Source organism: Danaus plexippus, chromosome Z, assembly GCF_018135715.1.
Source record: "Danaus plexippus chromosome Z, MEX_DaPlex, whole genome shotgun sequence".
NCBI lineage: Eukaryota > Metazoa > Arthropoda > Insecta > Lepidoptera > Nymphalidae > Danaus > Danaus plexippus.
This window is the reverse complement of record NC_083559.1, coordinates 10,784,401-10,792,335: the sequence shown is the minus strand read 5'-3', so window position 1 is coordinate 10,792,335 and position 7,935 is coordinate 10,784,401.

Below are 7,935 nucleotides of genomic sequence, written 5' to 3'. Positions count from 1 at the left end.
CCGTATATATAGATTAAAAATTATTATTTTAACAATTCTTTTACATATCACAAGATTTAGTCACAGAATTCGTGCTCTATAGCGAAAGCAATACTGTATACATACATTTCTCAACATAAAATTTCGTAAAGCTTCAATGTTTATAACTTTAAGCGTAAATGCAAAATATTTTTATGATAATTATGTCTTAAAAATTACCGAATACATATACATTTCCTTTTCAATAATTGAATATTGAATTGAATAATGAGAAAGCTCTCACCGTCTGTCTTAATAAAGGTTTTAATTGTTCACAAATTTGAGTGGAGTGTCTCGATCAAGTTGTTATTCGTCAAAGGGAGTGCTTAGGAAACATATTTTTAATGAAGACAATAAAGAAATATAAAAAGCATATATTATAATGACATTAACATATTAATAATGTTATTATATGTGTATACTATGTTAGAATCATCAATGTATATGTTTAATTATATAATTTTTATTACAATATTTGACTAAGGTGAAAAACGATGATTGAATCCAAGAGAACAGTACTCTGCTAAGATAGTAAATGTTAGTTTGTGAGCCTGTATAAATGTATGTATGGATGTTTATTCCTCTTTTACACGAAAACTTATTAACGTACTGTAATAATATTTAACATAGGCTATAATTTAACGCTCCATCTTATTTAGTTCACGAGGGATCGTGTCGTAGTAGTCGTATATACGAGTAGTAGGTAAGAAGTGTTTTTTAAGACACTACATTTCGTTCTGACCCTAATTTTTAGAACCACTCGGGCGAAGTTGCAGACAAAAACTTGTTATAAACTATGTAGGTACTATAAGGATGTTTTCATTATGCTGGTTATAAGATATATATAGTTGACAAGCTTGATGTATTATTAATATTTATATTACAACATTTTTACATTACAAAATAAATTGGTATTAATATAAAATATTGACAAATAATGCAAATTAATCACAGTTCGGCAATTTCGTAAGTTTTGTATGGCACTGTCCTTTCAAAACCAGAACCGGAAGCGAATTCAGGAAGAAATCCCGCGAATAGGTTAATCAACCGTAATTATAAGTCGAGATTGACACGTCCAACGTGTTCTATATTTGGAAAACTTTGACACGAAATGTTCATAACAGAATTTTGAATAGAATATATGGATAGCACATAAAAATTACACCTCAGTATTTAATAATTATATATGTATAAATGATTCAAGAATGTTAAGATTTTTCTTACATTTCTTGGCAAGTATTCAAATGACAAAAGTAAGATAGTTCGTCAATTGACAAAGTCAAATCAAACACTAAATTTCAGCACAGTATAAGTAGATTAGAAATAAACATCGAAATGAAAGCATTGTTTTATATTAGGCATAGATAAAACTAAATGGAAAATACATGTTATGAATAATCGTAGCTCGAGAATTTCTGACTAGTGATGTTGTTTGCTTTGAGTAAGTTTCTATGTTCAAATTATCAATGAGACAAATAAGGATATCGGTTATTACACTTATCGGTATTTAAAAATATAATTAATACGTTTAACTCTCTCTATATAAATATGCAGCTTTATGTATAAAAACTACGATATAATAATTTATAAACAAATTAAACGTAACAACCCTGAGATTATTAAAACGTTGATACATATCATAAAATCCGGGTTAGTAAATAAATATTAATGGACGGTATATTTTTTTAAGTTAAAAAGAAGACACTCGGTATAGTAGTTTATAAGTACGTCTGAGATTGTCTGTCTGTTTACGTACAAAAGCTCTTAAACTTGACACTATGAGTGGCGTGCGAATGGCTTGTTAAGAGATGTGTGGGACGATTCGCCGTTTTTACATCAGAAATCTTAATAAAACTATTCTCATACATCAATATATTGATAGGCGAATATCGATTTGTGTTTATTTTAAAATGTTTATATCCGCGAATGTATTGTGGCCTCAGTCAATCATAACTATATAAAACGTAATTTATGACGGACGTTGATATATTTAATTTCATGCCTTTATTTAGTATTTTTATTTAATATGGCAATAAATTAAACAAATCCATAATTTTGCAAATCTTATAGAAAATAAAATAAAGGATTATTTATAAATAAAACTCATGATTTATCTTATGATTTGAAAATTTCCTCACGTCGTCAATATGTTTATCTTTCGCTATCTTTTTGTTAATTGTTTAACAAACAAAAGTCATGTTACAGTCATGTTTATTTCATGACGATGCTAGTATGGGCGTGGGAGAGAATTTTTATCATAAATTAAATTTATGAATTATTATATGTCACATAAATATTCAATACATTTGAAGATGATCGTATTGCGTGCCTTAATTCAGTTTCTTTTTGAGTATACGCTGTCTTTTCACTTTTGGCCTTCATCCATCGATCATGAACTTGTAAATTGTAATCGCTATGACAACGGTATGCTAAATCCAACTCCAACTCCAAGGCATCATAATGCAGTATACAAAGTTGTAACAGCCTTTAATTCATAAAATCACAGAAACTCACAAAGTCTTCGCAGAAACTTGAAACGCTTGGTGTGTAGTGTGAAGATGCAAATTTGGTCTAAGTATAATTTTATCAAACGATTGGTTTAACTTATTTATTATTGCTCAATAGATAAACGAAAATACTATAACGTATATCTATTTTATAATGAGATTTTAAAGATTGAATTGTTAATAGCTTTACGTTGAATATAGTCGTTTTTTATTGCGTCCATGTATTTGTTGTAGTTTGAAAATTTATTATGATTATTTTTCTCTCAAATTTCATGCTAATTTAGTATACAACAACAACCTCGTAAATATCGTAAACCTCGTAACAATAACAGACGATTATTAAAATATATAATTCTATAACACAGAAAGAAATCGAGTATAATTTTTTTATAGGCAATAGCCTATATAATGTGCCTGCATATAATTTTTATGTTTGTATTGAAATAACATTCAAGATAATTGTTATAAATTATATCGTATGTAGATGTTGCGAAACAGGCATGTTGCCACACGTTACGTTTGACATCTAAGTTCAATAGTTGACCTTAACATTATTGTAATATTCAACTGGTTTCCAATTGAGTTTAATAACTTTCATGACGATATTAGTTACTCCAATATCTTAGTCTGAACTAATTGTTAAATAATATGATTACAAAATTAATTATCACCAAGTATTGAATATGAATATTTACATTATAAACAAAATAATTGTATATATGATATTTATTTTAGTTGGAATATATGTAAAGTTACCTAGAATGGGTAGCATTTTGTTTTAAAACATTGCCTGCGTTGTAATTCCTCAAATTTCACTGAACGCAAAACAGAACAATACCAAAAAGTTATAGTAAAATGCGAAAAAGGAGACTACTGTATCATTTCAATATAATAACAATTAGGATTTTTTATTTATAAAAAAATATTATAAATTCTCTTTATAAATAAGTATATATAAGAGTAAATTAATATTAACTTTGTTTTCTCTATATATATTATACTTCTTTTGATTACTGTTACATGAAATGGAACCTGAAAATTTGTTTCTCTTATAGAGGTATTCCACTTACCCAGTGTCTCAGATATCCGGGCATAAATAAACATCTATCTCATTTACAGATGGTTCCATTAATATAAGTCAGATACAGGTTATTTCAGTTATAGAGATGCTATTAATAATTAAAATCGATGTTTTAATCTCAAATAAAAGTACATTATTTTATCGATATACCATGCAGCATCACTATTATTATTATGGCGGCGGACGCGGCGCCGCGCCGGTTGCATCCGATCTTTATTATCTCCGAGTAAACAGGGGTGTGTGTTTGTCCGCAGATTACTGTTATATATAATGTTTTACAATACTATAACTTGAATTAATATTCAGGAGCTCTTTTTTAATTACCGATATATGATCGAACAAGTCCCTTGCCTAAGTACCTCTAGGAAAATGCAGTGGGGAGTATCTTAATATTAAATTCCTATACGATTACGTACATTGTATAGTTACTGTAAAATACTGATGATATAATTTTGATATAATTTAAATGCATATTTTAACGGAGGGATATTAAAAATAACGATAAACCTATTTCCTTTTTAAGACGTTAAAAGTTTTGATCGGTCTATTGCAACACGTGTTTACTATATTAAAATTTTAAAGGCATTCCATGACTGCTGGCATCGGTCTTCTGACTGTAAGTAAGTTAGTGTTAACTTTTAAATATCTTTGTTGTTAATAGTAAAAAATTTGAGATAAATGGATACGAAGATGTTCTCTAATAGACTCGAATAACTTAACTTGGTTACATATTTGTATCATACATTAAACTGCCGTTTTAGAGTTAATTGGTAAAATTCTCATAGTTTTCATACTGACTAAAATTTGTAACAGTCAATTACAGATTAAATCGAAAGTCGTTGATGAATGTTTTGTTTTACATTATATGTAAGGTACTAAAAGGACCGAATGATTCTATTTCTTTGGGTTGCGCAATGGCGGAAGTTAATAAAAGTACGGAGATGTTCAGACAGCGACTCTCTGGACGTAGTGACACAGGGCTGATCATTTTGATGACAGAAACATGAAAAAATTAACAAGAAAAAATCGAATTATTTATTGAACAGTGAGATGCTTCGTGTATTTTGTATTTGTGTAAGAGTAACGTCCCTTTGTAAGGTCGCTTTTAAATATTGTATTTGCAATTAAATCTCGTATTCTTCCTGACTCTTTATAAGAAAGATGTCATTTCTATTGAATCAAAATTAATTAAATAATTAAGTCATTTAATAAGTAGAAAAAAAAGTATTTTTTCAGAAAACGGCGAACATACATACGAGTAGAAAAAAATATCTAAAAGTATGCTTAGTATAGCTAGAAGATAAAAGTTTGTATGTCCTTCGAAATCCCATAATAAAGCTATTTTGATGTTAGTAAACTGTTAATTAAATACATACCATCTGACCAAAGTAAAGATCAATTTCGCTAAATGAACGGTACTATATTACGAAATATATTATAAATAATGACAAAGTAAATAATAAAAAAAATCTTAACAACTTCAAAGCAGTGTCAGCCCCGACGTCGTGTTGAGTTACGCAATGTTTATGGGCCGCATATGGCGTTTATTTGGAGCGATAGATTCGGGGGGGCGAAAGAGTATGCGGGCTCGTTATTTAGATTATATTTGTAGAGGAAATTTAATATTTAAAATGTATTCAATAGAATTAAGCACACAGTAAACCATTTCCATCTATATTGCATATGGCACATGTCCTCTTTACAAATATTATTTTGTTCGGAAACATATAGATTCTTAATTTTTTTAATACTATATATATTACCAAGTTTTTAGTTGGAGACAAAAATAATGGGAGAAGTACATTGTAATTTTAACATTCAGAAGTCGTTTGTTATTTTAAATATACTTTTGTTTCAACTTATAGTTAAATGTAATAATCTAAAATTACTTTCAGACTAGGTATAAAAACGTGGGCGGACAGTCTGGAGCACTGACAAAAACTTTGATTTAGTTTGATGAACTCGGACCTCGCGATGTGCTGATGATTCCATATTTGGAAGTCAAGATTTAGTGTCCTAATTAGTCGGGGTTAATATACCGTGATAATAAATGTCCTTTGATCTTACTCTGAAGATACAGTTTACGTATTTTTTTTATGAGTTAAAAGTTCTGATTACTAAATAGTCCATCGAAAGATTGAATGTTAAAGAGTTACAATTAAGCGTAAAAAATCATTGAAAAATATTAAAGTTGTCCATAGGAGTGGTGATAGAAATACTTAAAAACCTACAAATATACACATACAAACTCGATTTGAGATCTTACTCATTGATTCTAAGTATAGACAAAAATAAAAAAAATAATAATAAAAAAAGGAATTTACGTAACTTAGATCTCGAAGAGGTTTCCCAACTTGAATATTCTAGATTGTTACTGAATGTAGGCTGGTCTAAATTCCCTGTCGCCATGTATAATCATTAGTTCATATCTAAATGAATGGGATTAATTCAGAAATATTGCAACGTCTATTGTAGGTAATTGATATTGAGAATGATTGGCGCATTCCTTGCCATGAATGTGACTGTACCTTATCTTTATTAGTATATATTACGGAAATTGAATGACTACTTAATGAAAAGCATCTTATTAACTCCTGAACGTATAATAACGATACACGTTATTTTTATTTCTGTTTATAGCTAGTGGTTTTTATTTTTAAAATAGTAGATATTTCTCAATGGCTGAGATAAACTTTTTCATTCCTTTGGTTTGATTAAATTGTTAACGATGTTATTTTATATATTTATTTATTATATATTAAGATGTTAACTTAACGTCTTAATTTCATGTCATATAACACGTGTCAGGTTTGAAAGTTATCCAAATGTGAAATGTTAAATATATGTATACGGAACCCATAACACCACTTCTATATCGTGGCTTCTAACATTTTAATGAAGTGTTTGAATGAATGCTGTAATGATAATTTATGACTTGCAGTTGTGACATGCGAATTGATTCATCTATGTACCAGGGCTGCCGTTGTTTGTTCCAACATTAGAGTATGATATTGAACATATAATAAAAATTATATAAATATATTGAATAAAATTCGTATTCGTATAGGCTGTATTCGTATGATTTGTAACGAAACGTGCTTAGTTAAAGTGACAAATTTATGAATGTAAACCATCACAGTACATAAAGATATATTCAAAATACTTTTACATATACATATGTATGTATTCGACCTATTTTATGTAATTACTGCTTCCTTTGTTTAAATCCACAGACGGTACTGAAATTTAATGAACTTCTTTTATTTTTCATTAAGTAACGTATAATGTTACCGTCAATTTAAGATGAGGCGAGTCTTAACAACGTAAGAGATGTTAAGTGTTTCATTGATTTATTCCAGTGCATTCAATTTTTATTATTGTTTATTGTCAATGACGGTATATAGGTTAGAGGGCTTTGTTAAATATGTAGTTACGAACTGACGTGCAGTGTTCAGTCTGCGATTTTATGATCAGAAATATTACGGTCGTTTTGCAAAACATTTTGTACCCGCCAGTTTTATATTCATAGCTTTTTTGGTGATAAACTATATAATTATATTAGTGCTTATGATAACTAAGTTTAATAATGGACGAAACGAAATAGTGTGATATTTTAACTCATGTCACTAACAGATACTAGACCGTTCATGTTAATTTATATTGCCAGTTTTATTTTTACTGCAGCTAAATTTCATAGCTCTAATATTATGTTTCTTAATTCAGTGCGGTATTTGTTATGTTTTGTTAAATAAGTATTGAGATGCGAATATCAAACATTTTTATAGTTAACTTTCCCTAAAGATATTACATAATATATATATATATATATATATATATATATATGTATCTTGTGTTACAAATATTATGAATACAGTGAAGTTTCAACAGGATAGAATGCGGAACTTTAATTCCATTGAGACCTAACACAATTATCTCCGAATATAATTTTACTTCTGCCATACATGCTAGATTTCCTATTATGTCAAATATTTTTAATCGTGTATAAGGACATTATGAACATATTAAAGTAAAAATAAACATTCACAAACAACATGTTTTGCGTTTCATCTTCCAAATGAGGCGAACGGCTTAATAGTTTACGACAAAAACAAACGCCCACGCCTGGACGGTAGTCATTACATTGAGCTATACAGACCCATTTAATAAATCGTCAATTATATTAATTAGATCCCCTTATGAGGAGAATGTTATGTATATTGTTATTGCTCTGTTATTCTGATCGATTGAACATTGCTCGTAGTTATCGCGTTCGGTCGTGTCAAGATATGATAGCTGTTGAGATAACGTTTAGAGCTTTTACGACTGATG